At 39.6% G+C, this 18,399-nt stretch overlaps 1 protein-coding gene across 6 annotated transcripts in view; it reads left to right on the top strand.

Moving 5' to 3' along the window:
* The window catches only part of rnf220a (ring finger protein 220a), a 303,417-nt gene that overhangs the window by 108,132 nt on the left and 176,886 nt on the right, over nt 1–18,399 (top strand). For all 6 annotated transcript variants that reach the window (XM_084368123.1, XM_084368122.1, XM_084368121.1 and 3 more), the window contains exon 2: nt 14,692–14,851. The gene's annotated coding sequence lies outside the window, so the exon portion shown is untranslated. The remainder of the gene's footprint in view (nt 1–14,691; nt 14,852–18,399) is intronic.

The following is an 18,399-nucleotide window of genomic DNA, read 5'->3' as shown; positions in this document are numbered from 1 at the left end:
TTAGTGTCAGGTGAATTGGATAAATGTTTGGATGATGTAATCTATGACAAAGGTCCCAGGTTGGATAAAAAAACCATGTTAAGATAATTTAATGTCAGATGATGAAATGAGTTGTGATAAGAGGGGGATTTGGTTGTTACAGCAGCACAAGGATAGAATAATGAATATGAGAATAGAATAAAAAACAAACAGACACAAATCTCAAAATTACAGGCTAATAGTACAATATCCCCTCAAGCAAAGTGACATGGTGGTATGATTAGAAGCAGCAAAGTCAGGAGAGTAAAGTACATGCAAGAGTAATATGGTACTGTCAGCTATAACATATTAATGTATCAATGTTGAGATATAATGTCATAGTGTTGTCAAAAATATTTTTTTCCTCAGTATAGATACACCAGTACTGCACTTTCTTTCTCTCTCATTTCTCTGTGTTGACACACACAAACACACAAACACACGCACACACGATTGTGAGTTCCCCATTGGTGCTCCATCATGCATCTCCAGCCACACTCCTGGTTAATTATACACGCCATTAATTTATTGCTTTGTGCATTTGTTGCTCATTAGCTCTCCTGTGAGAGAAAGAAAACATAAGTACACTCACACTCCAGCTTTCTTGATACTGTTTAATTATTGTTGAATTGAATTGTAGTTTTGGGGGGGAACACCACCTCACACACTATAGAGGTAACAGAGAATTTCATAAAATTGTTAATGTCCCATTACAATCTCTACCATGGACATTAAGGTAACTAAATATTAAAAACAGTTGAACCAAATAGTTTTTAAACAAATGTCGTTTGTGAATTTTAGCATTTAAATCTAACTACATCTAGTTTCAAATTAAATGGCTGACCAGAGAAGCATCAAATTTGAAATGCAGATGATGAAGATGATGTTGTCGTCACTAATACAGTTACAGTTCTTTGCTGCATGACACTGTTTGTATGCATCATTTTTTGCTCAGTTGACAGTTTTGTTTCCGTGTTTAAATTGAGGTTTTTGTTTCTTTTATTTTTCCAGAACAGAAAAAAATTTGTCTATTTATTTTGAATATAAGTGGGGAAAAAATAACATCAGATAAAATCTGATAAAAATTAATTCAACAATTAAGAATTCAGGACTTTTGTGATCTCTTCATTCAGCTTGCACTGAAATGATAATTGTTAACTCTGATCCTGCCATATTCCTTTTACTTATTTATTATTTTTTTGCTTTTTTCACTTCTGTTTTTTTAAAGATTCAACGTGTTTCCTTGAGTGACACATGTGGCCTTCGTGTAGGAGATCAAGCATAAACTATCTCCATAAAAAGCCTACAACAGACAGAAAAGTCAGCAGACACCTACACAAAGACATGGGGAGGGAGCGCATGTGGCAGATAACTTAATAGAGGGATCGGACGAAGGCTAAAAAGGAAGAGTGAAATCATTAGGATGCAAATGAGAAGGAACGATTAGCATGTGTGTGAGAGATTGAAAGAGATACTGTATGAAAGGCAGAGGAAGAGATTGAGTCGTCTCTGCTTTAACTGCCGTTTTCCCACTGAAAGCAACAACTGTCACATGTTGCCTGTCAAAGATCCAGGCAACGGGAGCAATTAATTTTACAGTGATGACTATTTTACCAGCTACGGGAATCTGTTATACAATGCTGTGACTCATCCCACTGTCCAAATGATTTCATGCAGCATTTTATCAAAGACATGGAGACAAGAACTGATTTATCAACTGTACTCAAGAGTTTACCAAGCTTTTAAAAAACAATTCAGAGGACATTTTACCATTTAATTTGTGCTTCTCTGTTTTGGGCTCTTTTAAATTATAATCATGTGCTCATATACAAAATGTGTTAGTATGAAAGTGAAGTTTAAGGTATTTTGATGAAAGTATTTAAAGGATACCTGACTAACCTTATTTAGTTGAAGGCTGACACAGAGCAGCAATAGAGTAGAAGGGTAAGATGAGGAGTACTATTAGTGTTTCAATCTTTGGTGTTTTTGGTCATTGGCTGAAGCTCCGATAGTTGCCGATGGCTGCGCAGCCTCCACCATCCACAAGGAAGTACTTCACCATTTTGCATGGGGGTTATGCTGAGTCAATCCTTATCATTTGTGGGCCACTACCGCTGAAAATATCCAAATCCTCTTAATCTCCCTCTCCCTCTTAATCTAAAGACAAACAGACACAGACAGGTAACTGCTATACGTTAACTTTAGATATGCAGCAGCCATACATGCACAACAGACTTTAATTAATGTTATGTTTTTCTTCAAAAGTCACTCCATGAAATACCTTCCTTGCATTAGGTTTAAGAATATATGGGCTAACGTTAAATCTTTGTGGTCCCGTCCTAACATTAAATGTTGGAACAACTGATTTTACCGGAGACTAACAAGTGTGGCATTCAAGTCATATCTAGTCTCTCATAGCCAGACCCATTTTCAGTTGATCTATTCTCAAATATATAACACAACCATCACCTTGTCCATGATAGGGACAGGGCACTAAAGGCAGCCAGACAGGCAGAAAAAGAAAAGTGTTTTTTTTTACATTGAGGTTAAAATAAGGTAATAACAAAAGGTAAAATACACACATTGCTGATAAACAATCATGCAGTTATGATTAATAGAAGCTTAAAAGCATTTTTTTTTTTTTTTTTTAAAAAGACCTGAAACTTTTTGAGGGGTAAATAGTTCCAAAGTTTGGGCAACAACTGTAAAAGCCTGACCATCCTTTGATTTCAATTGAGAGCATGGAATGTAGAGCACTGATTGGTCAGTGTATCCGATGTGTTTTAATCAAATGCCAAAAAGATGAGACTGTCCTTTCACTTTCTATGTTCAGCCTATGGTCAGCTTCAGTGATTATGAATGATTTTGTATGTGTCTACCTGTGCGTGAGTGTTAGTGAAAGTATGGCATACGTTTGTTTCAGAGCAGCAGACGTATACACAGTACAAACTGTAAATGTTAGATCCTTTTGTGTTTTTTATGTATCGCTCAAATTGTCCTCTTTCTTGTTTCTATCTCTTTGTATCTGTCTTTCACCTGTCTTCTCCCTTCACTTGTTCTCTCTACCAATCTGAATGAGGTGAGAGGGTTCGCACCACTCTGTTAGCCGCTGTCTTAGCCGTTGAGTCTCTTCATAAAACAGAAATATGTACTGGCTCGGGCCAAAGCCACGACCAAATAAAATCCAGCCAAGTGTCTTCTAGGGAACCCATCCATTCACATCATAAAAATGGCTCTTTATTTGTGTTTTCAGTCCGTCAGTCTGTTGTTGGCCATTTGGCTCGTCTTAGGCACTGGGATATCCCCCCTGTTCATAAATCCCCCTCTCATCTCTCTCTGTTTTTCCTCCTTAACTCGGCCTCTCTCGTCGTCTCTTTGAGTGTTTCATGGTGCATCATGTGAGATTTATTTCCAAATATATTGTTGCGAAATGTACTGTGTGTCTTCTTGTTTTGAGGAGGGATTTACTCCCCGTTAAGAAGAGTTATGTACACTGAGGCGTTTTACATCCTGACTCTTGGTAACAGGGTGTTCTCTGACATATTTCACCCGGGCCTTCGCCTAATCCACGTATCAATCCACAGCCTGATATAGAAACACTTTCACACACATTTACAGCAGAAGAAACAGATCTCATGGGGTGGGACATTTGACAGTAATGTCTCTTAACTGTGAGATTTACTCTTTTTTAAAAAAATGTAGCCTTTGAAATGTGAAATTCACATCCATTTAAAAACATGCAGAATTTCTTATTTTACTGAAATGTTACACTTTAAACTTATAGAAATTGTATGCAAGTGTTGTATATATGCATTATTTATACAAGAAGGTGCGGTCATTTAGCTGCACCTGTGGTGGACCTCATCATGACTGACATTGGTGTCATTATCCGACAGCCACAATTACCCATCAGCTTTAAGAATTAGGCTTATGTTGTGATGAGCTGGGTTATTCTGCAGACCACTGCATACAGACTGAAAATAGCAACAGGTACTGGTGAAACAATAAAACATTATCCCATATTGTTTTTCATACGTCTATACATCAGCGGACAGCTAGGGCCAATAAGTTGCTGTGGAAGCAAACTGGCTAAGGTGGGTGCCACAGAGAGTGCCACAGCCACTTGCCAGTCAACCAGCAATTATCTAGTATTTGTGTTGATTGATGTAGAGAAGAAGATGATCAACAGAGTTGCACCACTTCCTGGACATTGGCTGTTACTGTAAAAACTGCTGACCAATGGGGATGCAGACCTAAATCACACGTCTAAGAGATGTCTGAAGAATAGTGGCCAATCAGTGAAATACAAGTGGAAAATATTATATATATATCAAAAGTAGCACTATTTGTTTTGGTTTCACTGTCAATTTCTTTTTGATTTTATTCTTGTGAGATCTTGTTCCATTTCTATAGACACAAAAATGAACTCATCCAAGCCATAAATGTACTTGCATTGTGGAAGTACGTCTCTATATTGTAATTTTTATTGCAACGATGCTTGCTCAAATGTGCATGCACCCAATTCATGTAATATGGGAGATAACATTTGATCGTGAGTTCAGTGTTACCATGTCAAATGACTGCATTGACTCTCTTTTTCAGTCTTCTTGTGAAAATGATATGTTGTCCCAGGCCAAGGTTTATTTGGCTGCCCTGTAAGCAGTTGCAGAAATTCTTTCTCTGTTGTGTGTCCTACAGAAAAACTGTGATCAGATGAGTCATTTCAAACAGCACTCTGGGACTCATTATATTAAAACACACTTGATTTTCCCACCATTTACCATGGGTGTCGCTACATGACTCAGGATCAAACTCTTAAGGATTATAATTCTTTGTGCTCCTTTTTCTTAGTGGTGCAGTGTATAGGATTTAGTTGCATCTAGCTATAAAGTTGCAGATTGCAACGAGCCAAACACCCCTCGCCTCACCCTCCCCTACGGTGGCCGCAAAAAAGACAAAAGGCCTTCTCTAGAGCCAGTGTTTGCTTTGTGCTGTCTGGCCTACTGTAAAAACGTGGTGGTGCAAAATGGCAGACCCACTCCCTCTGTAGATATAAGAGGCTCATTCTAAGGTAACAAAAACACAACGGTCCTTTGTTTCAGATGATTATACACTAAGGAAAACATAAATATGAATAATCTATGTCATTACTGCCAATAGATCCCCCTAGTTGCCTGAGCATCACTGTCCTTGATATTTACACCAAATAATAAGCTTAAGAAAGTGGAAATTATCCTTCTACATTCACATTGACACATACAATGCTCTCGTCCATGACCTGTGGCATTTTACCATTCCAGAGAGGGAAATCCACACATTAGAGAGGAAGTGACTTCTGGGGCCATTTTCTCTAGGCCTGAAGCCACACACACACACACACACACACACACACACACACACACACACACACACACACACACACACACAGATGACAATAAGATAACTGTGAAAGTGCCACTTCTCTGATGATGCATCTCACAATTGATTTCACTTCATATCATACGTTATTGATAGATCCAGGTTATCATTAACATTCAAACTGGTGGTGTCATTTGTACTTGCGCATGTAGTGAGGTATAACTATTCCATAAACAGCTTTTAAATGTTTAAAAACCCTGTACATCTTCACAACCTGCACACATGGATTGTGTTAATTAAGAACGTGTGGAAAGTAAGTCAGTGACCGCTCTCGCAGAATGGTTACACTCCATATCCTCATTGCGAGGCCTAATAATAATGCAGGCCACGTTCACCGGAACTAAACTTCAATAAATAAATAGAAAAATTGTGTTCACATATCAAACGTCCACTTTCAAATGGTATCCTAGGGTGGAAAATTACACTGATCGTCGCGACCATTTTGGCAAATGGCCTCATTCTGATCGCTTTATACATATAAATACTGCAGTGCCATTCATGCGTAATGCTGCCCGGACTGTCACAGTCCTCGAACTGCTAGAGGACGACGTGAATGAACATATACAATATGTGCTTTGTAACCCCTACCTAACAAACGAACACCTTCGTCTTTTTCTCGTTGTGGCCATGATTCACTGTAAAGAACTGTCGATCAGCAGCTCATTTCCAGGCATTAACATTCATGAGGCACTTTGCATTGACCATTTATGGTTGAATGTGGGTGTGGAGAGGGTGGGATATGAGGAGGTATAAAAGTAAATTGCGCATTGTTGTGTGTACGGCAGGTTTTATAAATCAGAATCTTTCTTGGGACACGCAATTTTGGGTGCATGTAGACTTTTAGTATGGATCCTATGTAGTGTTTCATAAATGAGTCCCCTGATTCGTGTTAGCTTATCTTGAAACAAGATTTTTAAGACTCAGTTCTTTAGATGGCTCATTTTGTCTGTATCCCCCTCTGTAGTTTGTCTTCTTTCCTTTTCTCTTCCCATTTCACTCTCCCCCTCTCTCCCTCCTCAGGCTGTGTATCAGGGCTCTATGTTAATGACAGTTGACAGATAGTTGAAGGGCACGGGCTGCTCCCTGTCAGCCCTGTTTTGGACTCATAATTATTTCACCAGTGTCACGTCACTGTCACCCTCGCCTGCTTAACACTGTCACACACACTCACACACACGGAACCCCCCCCAACCCGCCCTGCCTGCTGAGCCTTGAGGAGAGAGAGAGAGAGAGTGTGTGTGTGTGTGTGTGTGTGTGTGTGTGTGCCCGTCTGGCTGTCATTCGACCTCAGAGTTGGCCGTTTCCCTGCCAAGACAAGCATCGCTGGCAAACAGCAACCGTCGCTCTGCGTGCTTGTCTCCGTGGTAACAAACCAGAACCACAGCCTTGTGGCAGTGTGTCGGCGTGGTGGAAGGTGACTTTCTAGCTGGGTACTAGAATAATGTTTGGGCGAGATGTTCAACACCTGGCAACAGATGTGCTGAGGGGTGCACCAGAGGACGATGACAATAAATAGACGGGCTGCTGAAACAAACGTGTTACTTGGAAATGATCAAAGCAGCAAAACGGATGGATAGATCCCACTGTCACTGTTATTCAGAACTATCACACGATGTTAGTTTAATCATTGTGCTCGGGTGACACACACCCCACTGATGTATGCTTGTGGTGTGTTTTTTGTGTTATCCGCCTCGTCTATGACTCATTGACATTGCTACCTATTTTTGTCCTGACTCGTTGACATTGTTGACAGTGTCCTGGCACAAAAAAAGTTAAATATAAACAAGGGGTACAACAAGATGACAATTAACAGAGCTCAGTCATACCTCGAACAAATTAAAATAATGTGGATGTTCACAGGATGTATTGCAGGATTTAAGTTTATGTTCCAAGTGTCACCTCTTGATTTTATCAGTTTTGTGCACTATTTTGGACTTTTTTCAAATTCCAGCATTTAATTTGCAAATTGAAAAAAAAAACAGATGGATGGAAATGCACTCAATGACAGGTATCTCAATAACATGACGCAAGCATGTGTTTGATCCGGCGTCTTCCATGATCCTCCAAGTCATAATCCTGGTAGTCTCAGAAACACATAGAAATGATGCCAGTCACAAGTCCACTGGCAGCCATCAGTGAAATAGACAGGTGGTAACAGTGCATTTAGTACACAGAAATAAATCAGGGCAGATGATGAGGAACCAGATACAGCTTAGGACCTTCACATAATAACAACCATAAGAAAACCGAGGAAAAATGGGTTTAGAGAGGACAAAATGTGAAAGTATGGAGGTGTGATGTAAGTTTTAGAAAGAAAAAGGGAGGTTGAAGAACAATAGACAAGATGATGGGCTGCCTTTGTGACTGTCACAGAAGGTAAAATAAAAATAAAAGAAAGATTGAAAAAAGGAAGAGCATAGAAGAAAAAGAGCAATAAATATATATATAGATAGGACGAGAGCGGGAGAGAACAGGACAAGATCAATGATTTAAACAATAATGCAGCCCTCTGTATTCACTGTCACACTCTGGCACTCTTCTACCATCAGGATTGTCTCTCAGACACACACTAGTCCAGACTGTCCATCTGCTCCATGCTCCATCATGAAGCTGTCCGTAAGGTAGACTCGCCCTCCTCTTCCTCCCCTTTCACCACTCCTCCTCATATCCCTCTCTCTGCTCTGTCGCTCTTGCTGTAATTCTCTCTCTGTGACTTTGTTACCTACACCATCATGTCACAATCAAGTCACTCCAACTTAATCTACTGTGCCTTCTTCTATTTCCGTCTTCTCTGTCTTTCCCACTTTATGTATTTGTCTATTCTTACATGTTGTACACACCATTAACACACTAATGTCCTTTCTCTATTCATCTGTCTGTTCATCCAACATTTCCAATATTTTGACCTTTTTGATTTTCTACGTGTCCTTTGAAAAAATAGGTGAGAAAGACAGTTTGAACCTACTCACACAATCATTCTGTTTTCATGGTCATATAGGGTGATTTTGTGGAAACAACCCACTAAAAAGAAAGGGGAAACACCTGCAACGAACACATTTTAACTGCAAGTAAGCCAATCAGAAAGTGAGTGTGTGTGTGTGTGTGTGTGTGTGTGTGTGTGTGTGTGTGTGTGTGTGTGTGTGTGTGTGTGTGTGTGTGTGTGTGTTTGTGTGTGTGAAAGCCTCACTCTCATTCCCTCACTCCTCACCTCCCTCAGTCTTTGCCTCTCTCCTGCTTCCAGCCTTCTGTTTAAATTAAGGTGGGCTGACAAACAAATTAAATCTGTCACATCCTGTTTGCATGAACCAGACAGGAAGTCAATATCGTCAGCCATGTTGGTTAGCCAGAGTTCTAATCACACTTCAACGCCATGGCAACCGAGATGAGCGTGAGGGGCGGAGGTGGCCACATGGGCTGACATCTTCTATCTTTTGACCTGCTCCCATTTTTTCCCAGTAATTAAAGTTTCATGGTCTTTAAAGTAATATTGTGCAGTATTTATATAAGTTATGTCTGTTTCTAATGTGTTCTTCTAATTTTGAGTCTAGTTAATCTTTTGGGCAAAATTCTTTTGTTTCTGGCTCATTTGGAATAGAATGAAAAAGACTTGTGAAGATGGCATTAACAACAATAGAAAGCTGAACAAAGAAGAAAATCATGCCTGAAGATATTACACTAATGAACCCACTGTAGGGCAAATTATTTCAAGGTTCAACACATACAGTATGGAAACAGTTTTCCAGCTTAAACAAACAAATATGTTATTGGTTCATGGCCTCTTGATGGCCTCTATTAGCTGGATGACATCATTGTCCCTTCCAAAACTGTTAGAAATAACAGCTGAAAAATATATGATATGACAACACTATGGTTAAAGGAGCAGTTTGTAAGGTGTGGACAAATTGTAAGTACTATGGGGTTGGAGTTAGGGTTAAGGTTAATTACCTTGTAAACTCATAATAAAACACACTTCCTTCTATAAATTACCTCTGTACTGTTTCCTGTACTGTAACCCCTGACTTCAGTCTGGCATCTGTCAGTCTCAGACACTGTGTTCAGTCCCAGTCTTGTGTCCAACTGTGTTCACTGGGAGGCTGGTTGACTGAGCCCAGTTGGCTGTGGTGACTCCTCCTGTGCAGGCAGACCTCCGTCAGCTAAGAGGGCCACTTTGCTTCACGGCTAGTGGAGCTAGCCACTTGCTACGAGGAAGCTGGTTGCTACAGACAAAGATAGCTACCATAAGCCGTTATACTTCCCACTATAGTTTTGGAGCTACCTTCAAATTCTGGCCACTTCTTACAGATTGAACCTTTTTAACATTTGGTTTGTTTTAGGCGCGAAAATGAATTGGTTGGTTTGGGTTAAAATAACGACTTTGTTCATTTTTGCGAAGCTTTGTCGTCACAGTCACAATAATAAGCTCATGGTTAAGGTTAGGGAGTGATCATGGTCAGGCTTAAAACAGTTTGACTTTCAGTTGAAAATAGGAAACAAACAGTGGTCTTACATGTTAAAGTCGGATGTTTTGTTGATTTTTTGTCTGTAATCACATCACCTTACTTCCCTTTACTCCCGTCATAATTCCTACAGCCACTAGAGGACAGTCGAATTTGAACGTAAACAGATGTAGTTTTGGGCACTTCCTGAAACTACAGATGCTGCTGTTCCTCCTTGGAGGACAGTCTGGTGGAACAGCAATTGACAAGTGTGTGTGTGTGTGTGTGTGTGTGTGTGTGTGTGTGTGTGTGTGTGTGTGTGTGTGTGTTTAATAGAATAATTCTTTGGTATTCATGAACACTGGTTAAAAGCATAAACAGTGTTCATGTACAGAAAAAAAATATACAGAACATTTCACTCAGTCATTCTCATGCTCATACACACACACACACACACAAAGGCCAAAGGGCACCATAGGCTTCTAGTCTCTAGCCTCTGTTTGTCAAATCAATGCAGACCTTCTCTCTCCCCAACACACACTGTCTATGTGCCTCACACACTCTCAAACACTGGCCCGCTGTTCTCTGCTCCCTGTGGAGACGTATAGCTAATCTCAGAGACATCCGTCACAGTCTTGCTTGAGGCTGTGTGTGTGCATGTGCATTTTTGCGTATGTGAAGGTCAGAGGTCAAGTCACCTGCAGGGCAGAGTTTGACCCTGCTACCCCCTAAATACACAGGTGTCACACCAGGATCTTTAATGCAGGAAATTAGGAGGAATAAAGATTCAACAAGGAGAGAAGTAAATGGGATAATAGAAAAAGTGTCAACACTGGGACACAAACACTACATTTGTCACTGTTTTATATTTTTGTTGTAATAGAGATGGGGTTTTTTAATCACTTACTTTCTCCTGTAGGCTACTGCTTCAAGAAGTACTACTGTAGATCCCTCATGATTGGTTACTGTAGATGCTTTTCACACAAACAGCAACAGTTTTTTGCATTCATCTACACTGACATATCCAATTTGTCCATCTCTCCTCCTCCTTCCTCCTTTCGTCTTGCCCTCAGGTTAAGTCCTGTTTACTCATTTGACCTCACTGGTCTGTTGTTTAAAAATGCATGAACAATAAATAAGGATGCTCTCCCTCTTTCTCTGTGTGACTCACTTCATCTGCTCATGTTTGTGCAGAGCTCATTCAGGCTCTTAAAGGAAATGGAAATCTGCTGTAGTGACACTGGGGTGACTAACTGATATCCTATCGGTCAACATTTACAGTTCTTCAGCTAAAAGGTAGAAACCCATCAGGAACTCCACCTCCCAAGAGGCATTGGAGCTGATTTTTTTTAAAAGGGTCTGGCTGACCCCTAGGACCTCAATGAGGAAGCTCTTTAAGGATGGAGATACTATGTACAGCATGGGTATACCCTATATGTAGCACTTACTGGAACTTCATATCCTAGAAGGCAATAGTGGGAAAGGTTCCTTGCTTATTCTCACAAAAGTTTGTTGCCTACTACCTGTAGTCTCTATGTGTTTTAAGGGGGTCTATTATACCTTTCCTTGTTTTATTTTACATTATTGTCATATATAATGTTACAATGTTGGATATTTATATGGAATATCTGTGAGCAAGAAAGCTGAGGTTTCAGACTGCTCTTTCTCATGTTTTTTTCTACTTTCATGATGATGTGAAGATATTTCATCGTCAGCTTGTTTATTGGTCATCTCCTCCGGGCACAGCACACCCACAAAGTGCAGGGACATGCCCATCACCCGCTTCAGTCTGTTTTATTGTTGGTACTGAAATAAGTTAAAGCGGCGCTGACCAGGACTCTGATCTGGATCATATTTAATGGAGAAAATAGTTTTTTTTTAGTTATTTTCCCTCTCTGATGTCCTCCAGCTGCTCTGCCTGAACTCTCAGTGATTAAGAGAGTTCCCTGATGGATAAATAGGTTTGCTCGTTAAAAGTAACCTCTCACCGTTGCTAACTGTAATGTTTGCTATCGTTGGCTAATTAGCTCAGTTAGCCATGCAGTTAAAGGTCCTATTAGCAGACTCTCCCCCACTGGGTCACTGGGCCTGAAAACCTCCTCCCGGCAGTCCGAAGCTCCTGCTCTAGAGGTTGAAACACCTCTCCCAGTCTGAGCAGAGTCAGCTAGCTATTAGGTCTTCTTGCTGTAGCCGTTTACTGAACTAACTAGCTAAGCAACAAGAAAAGTTGTCTGTCCATAAGTCATACTGTACCCAAATCAGTGAATTAAGTCATTAAGTTTTTGTGTACCGTCATCCATGGGTGCTGCTCAGCAGGCTTCTGGAGGTTTGTCCAAACAGAAGAAAGTGAGCTTTTTGGGAGGGGGGAATGAGACAAGAGTGTTTCAGACATGAGGGCTGCATAAAGGGCCTTTATGCTTTAAATTAGTTTTTTTTCCTTTTCTTTAAATATGAATCATGCAAATATAATCTAATGCAATCCAAGAACAAAAATATAAGGCTTGAAATTAGCATTATATCCCCTTAAATTTGTCCATGTGCATTTTTTTTAATTTCTGGTTTTAGAATCAGTCATAAATCTTCATATATCTTTACATGGTTGACAATGATGTTTGTAGTAATGGGGAAAAAAGAGGCATCAACACTACTCACCTTTTTCCTTTTCTGTCAACTCTTACACTGCAGTGACATCCCTTCTTGCCTCTAAAAATCATTTTTTTACACCCTGTGGATAATGAGGGCAGCGAATACTGCTGTCCAATGTTCTCGTCATCTATTAGCTCAACACACTTATGTTGATGGCAGCACATCCAAAAATCACCTTTCTCCTGTCTGTGTGACCAGGAACACTCAACACTGACCTGCAAAGCTAAAATTATAAGCTAAAGGGAGAAGACCTCAGGGGGAGAACTGAGATGATGTCAAGTGCAAAACAATAACTTTTCACCTGTCAGTTTGCATTTTATGAATATCAATTATACATTGCATTTAATTAACCTTTATGCTGGATGAACCTTTTTTTTTCTTGCAGGGACTTAATTTTCTGACACAGTGTTCTTTTCTGGCTGGATGCAGCCCTATAGCTGGCACAGTATGTTTTTTTTGTCAGTAAAGCCATCTACACTGGCTGTGTTATGGTTCGTTCACATAGAAAGTGAATCCTATTTTTTTGCATGGTGAGATTGGAGTGGATGTGACCTGGATGTTGGTACTGTAATGTACTATAATGTTGACTGCCGAATGGAGCTGGAGAGAAAGTGTACTTTACTTGCTGTATCTAATGGGTGAACAAAAAAGCTGAAAATCTCACATGGAGGTACTTGGAGTTTGTTTCAATGTCACATTCAGAGATACATCTGCATCATTAAACAGACGTCTGGAAACGTAATTCCAGTACAAAAGGAGACGAATGGAAAAAAACAGACCAGCAAGGACAAACGTTTTAAAACAGCAGGAGAGCCATCAATCTTTCCCCAGATCAATTTCCTAAAGGCCAGGAGATCAAGAATAATGCCAGAATGGGGTTAATCTGTGGAAATTATTTTGTTATTAATAATAATTTCTCAAATATCTAACGGCCGAGAAAGACGGACTGTAACACTAATCAAAGCTGAAGGGAGAGTCTGTCTTTGCACATTGGAAAATGTCCTCCCCTTGATTGCTTTAAGTGGTGTATGGATTTAGTTCCTATGTATTTAGTCCAAGTAGAAGATGAAATGCATTAACGTCAATTAATTTCAATTAAACATAGTGCGATTCTTTGCTTGTGCTAGCTCAACATTTTAACATCTAATCATTTTAATAGGAGTTTTACTCATAAACAGTTGCATTCAGTGCTATTTCAGTTGCTATCCTTCGTAACTCAGCAATTTTCATTATGAAATAAATGTAGTCTGATCCAATTTAATTGCTGTGTTGCTCATAAATAGTCACAATATTATGTTGTTAATAGATTCAATGGTCCAAAATGGCGTGCGTGTTTATGTGTGTGTGATCTTCGAGAGTTAAAACGGGCATAATGAAGTAGCAAAAAGCTGCCTTCATCCGCAGACCCCTGAAACAAGCAATTATGGCTAATTTGTCCTTTTAAAAAGACACGGGGAAGCCATTTGTCCTGGAACACTCACTCACACACACAATGAGAGAATATTCATGTATCTACCTCCCCCTCCACAAACACTTAGGAGCTAATTATTGTTATTAGCATCATGGTTGAAATCCCTCCACAAGGACATGTCAGCACACTTCAACATCTGTACACTTCTTTTCTTTCATCAAAGAAAGGAGCGAGACGGGAGGAGAGAAGGGAAGAAGTGACACATAAAAATGTCCTGAGATCACCTTGAAAAGGCCTAATCAAAATGTTCCACACTTCCAAGTCATTTTGTTTCACACACACTGACACCATTTCACTACAGCGGTAATTGCCTCTCACGAAATATTGGCCTAATATATACATGAATATTGATTTAGCCATAAGCAGCACCATTCCCATTATAGGCAATGCTGCTCAGATTTTACTATTATTTCAATCACATGGCCATTATAGACCAACATGTTTACTACAATGACAATATGTTAACTATAAAACATGGATTAGACTATGGCTTGATTCCTATTTAAGATGAATGCTATAAACATGGGTGAGGATCAATAAACTATGGATTAACTTACATATAATGCATGTCAATGGATGAACAGGACTAAATGAGGTATATTCTGCAACAGTGTGGCTCAGTGCAATACCATATCACATTAAAAACTGCATTAATCAACCAGCTAATATTCACTTCAGCATTGGTTTTCCACTGCTCTCCAGGTCCGGCCCATGGTGGCAGGAGCCCAGGAGTCCTTATCCCAAGCCACGTCCTCCAGCTCTGTCTGGACAGATGCCAGATGGGATTTACAATCCCTTCAACATGTTCTGGATCTGCCCTGTGTTCTTCACTCGGTTGGATACACCTACAATACCTCCACAGGTAAGCTTCCGTAGAGGATCAAGTCACCCACGGATCCTGATTAGGTACCCCAACCACATTAACGAGCGTCTTTAACACAAAGGAGCAGCGACTCTACTCTGATCTTCTTCTAGATGTCATAACAACCACTAAGGGTTAACCCAAACACTCTTCTAAGGACACTTCTGATTCTTTTTTGTGATGACCCAACGTGTATGACCACATTTGAGGGTTTAACTAATTTATACCTTGGCATTAAGGGGCTACATCTACCAACACTGATAGACTCAGAGGTTATACCATGGGCTACTTCCTTAAATATTTGACTACTTATTTGAGCTACAGCAGCTATGTAGATGCAAAGTAGGGACCGCAAAAAGTGTTATGTACACCCTTAATGCGCGGTTGAGCCTGTGCATCTACTTCAAATGGGGTGCATGCCAACTCTTTGGTCTTAGCAGTTACAGTGATGATATCAGCTTCAAAAGGGGTGTAAATAACATCTTATAAAGCATATGATTATTTAAGGATAGGGTTCACCTCTTTTCTTGCACAACCCTTTTTTGGTTTTACTAAAATAAACAAGGGATCTAAGTTTTTCGATTCATGTCGCTCTGAACAGGCTGAAGTTTCTTTGCATCACCAGGAACAACGATGACTTGGCCCTTGCTGTTGATGTTTCAGTTTGATCCTTTTAAAATCATTTGTAGCTGCACTGGAAATATCTGGGTATCATATTCCATTATAATATTGGGCCAGTTCCACATGAGAATAAGGCTTATACACTATACAACAAAAACCAAGAATGAAGCCGATAAGGCACATGCCCAATGGCTGTGTTTTGACAGTGTTAACACTAACTGGTTGGATTTACTCTTGAAGAGATTCATTCCGTATTGAGCTCACCATGTTCACATTTATGTTTCTTTGTTATTCTAAAACACAGTGGATGGGTCTAACCACTTGACTGGCTGAAGACACACTGGAGATGCCAGAATAAACACGCACACACACCCACACTCAGACACACAAAATTAACTGTCTTGCTCTTGTCTCTAATGCATCTGTCATATCGGGGGTAAGCCCTTTTGATCTCTCTCTCCCTCTCTCTCTGACAGCTGGCTTGCTGCTCACTGGTCCTAAATGAATTGATATTTCTTCTGGCCACTTGAATTTGTCACTTGACTTCTCTGTGTAATCTTCACTCCTTAGTGACTGCGGCGTCTGCTTGGGTGCATGTGCTTAGAAACCTGGGGAACAGAGTCCTGTGTTTTGGATGGAAACACATGGCTAATAGTCACTGACTGTCAGGCTGCCAAGTCAGGCAAAATGCCTCTAGAAGGCCTCCATGATGAACCTGTCAAAGGTGAACACAACAATGAAACATAATTGTCTGCAGAAGCGTGACTAACACAGTGGAAGAGAAATCTGAATTTACTCACTGTAGTAAGTGTTTGCATGAACCTACAGTACACAGGGCAAGAGTTGTGTTATTTGTAGCTCAACCCATAATGTGCATCTGTTCCAGAGTAAATGTCTTCATTTTTAATCTTTTCTAAGATTTTCTAATCTTGCTTGTCTTGATGTTGGATCACATCTTTTCTCGCTCACCGTGATGCAATGGGTAGTCATTAAAATGCAAGAACAGAGCTTTAACAAAAACTGGCCGGTTTGTTGAGAAACAAATATATCTTAAGCATCATAAGACGGTGAGGCCTGGGCTCCTGCCACCATGAGCTTGACCTGGAGAGCAGTGGAAAACCAATGATGAAGTGAATATTAGCTGGTTGATTAATGCTGTTTTGAATGTGATATGGTGACGTTTATATTGTCCTAGAAACGTCACCGCCTGTATTATCTTTAGAGTATTATATACATTAATTTCACAGAAAATGGGGAAAAAACATGTATCATATTTCAAAGTTTTATAATCACACATGTAATTAGTCATGACCTATTGCTGACCTCTGCAGCAGCATTCAGTGGAGCGTTTTGTTTAACTACAGTGTAACGTTTAAAGATGTTTGATCAATCAAATCTCTGAAACTAAGATGTCCAGTTTCAAGACTCTTCGTAACGCTTTTTAATATATTCTTCTTTAATACATACTTGTCAGTTCAGTAATAAAACATTTTCATCTTCAGTATTTTGACAGATGCATAGAATGAGATGAAAATGAATTTCTGAGTTTGTATAACAAAAGATTTAATTTGCTATTAAAAATTGTCCAAATCTCCATAATGTCAATCTTGAAGAAGAAGAAGGTACTAGCAGAAAGAGAATATAGGTTACATGTGATCCTTTTCTTTCTTTAACTGTGTGTGTTCGTGTATTCATGTGTGTCTATAGATGTAACGGGTGAAAGAGAGAAGATTCTTAATATGAATCAGGTTACAAAATGTACATTTAAAATGTTACAAAAAACAAAACAAACTGAGTCTCCCATCTGCTTGTCTCCCCCTGACTTTGCTTTACATGCCTGTCTTTCTTTGAGTGTGTCTGAGTCCAATCACTCCATATCTCTATCAAAAGCGCTCGTGAGGAATATGGCACAATAATATTCAGCATAAAATCAATGGCTTGTTTAATTTAAACAGGGAGGAAGTAGGAAGGCTGGGTAATTGCAGAGAAAGACCCACAAATCAGCCGTCCTTGTTATCCCATTTGACGGACCATTAAATGTCTGCAGGAATAAACATTATTTTTAGCTTAACTACCAGCTTCTGCCGAGCGGCCGTAGAGTGGATGGGCAAATCATTCCAACAAAAAAATAAAAGCGGCCGCTAGAGGTACAAAATTCTGGGCCGTTTGTTTATTCCACCATATTTGTATTTAAAAGTTTTTCTGATTAAATTGACAGCTGACACTGTGTATCAGGAGTGGAAAATGTTTCAGCTGCATTACTTCCGCCCCAGAAAAATGTTTCCAAGCAGTGAGTGCAAAACAAATAACATTCAGGCTCACTTTTAATGGAAATCTCACTCTTGCTCAAGTCAAATCTCACCCATGCTCAATTCACTACACTTTTGGTGCTACATCCTTACTTGGTCTGGTATGATCAGTCACTTATGGTGGCTACTGTTGTAATTTTTGCAAACTTTAGATAACTCTTTTCATCTTGTGCTAATTTTGCACTATGTTTCAACATGTCACCGGCACAGATTTCAGTGGTTATCAGTAGGGATGCAACAATATTCAATATTTTATCGGACCGTTCAATACGCCCTGTTAGGTTCAATACAAAAAGGCAAACAATACAATACCATACAGTACAATACAATACTGCAATAATGTGTGTTTGTTTAACTTGATTGGATACTGCATATGTTTTTTATGGAAGGCAATTAAGATAAGTGTTAAATTTTTATGATAAGGTTTGTGGTTTGACTATATCTGCTTTTAATTATTTTTACATGCAATATTGCCTTTGCTAGTGTGAGTAGTTTTATATTAAGATATCGAAACTGTACCGTTACTGTGGCACAAAAACTGTGATGCATACTGAACTGTGGGAAAACTCTACCGTTGCATCCCTAGTTATCAGTGGTTTTGCCATAAAAGTAAACAGA

Source organism: Pagrus pagrus (genome assembly GCF_965226575.1).
Source record: "Pagrus pagrus genome assembly, chromosome: 12".
Classification (NCBI taxonomy): domain Eukaryota; kingdom Metazoa; phylum Chordata; class Actinopteri; order Spariformes; family Sparidae; genus Pagrus; species Pagrus pagrus.
This window is presented reverse-complemented; position numbering and strand designations above follow the sequence as displayed.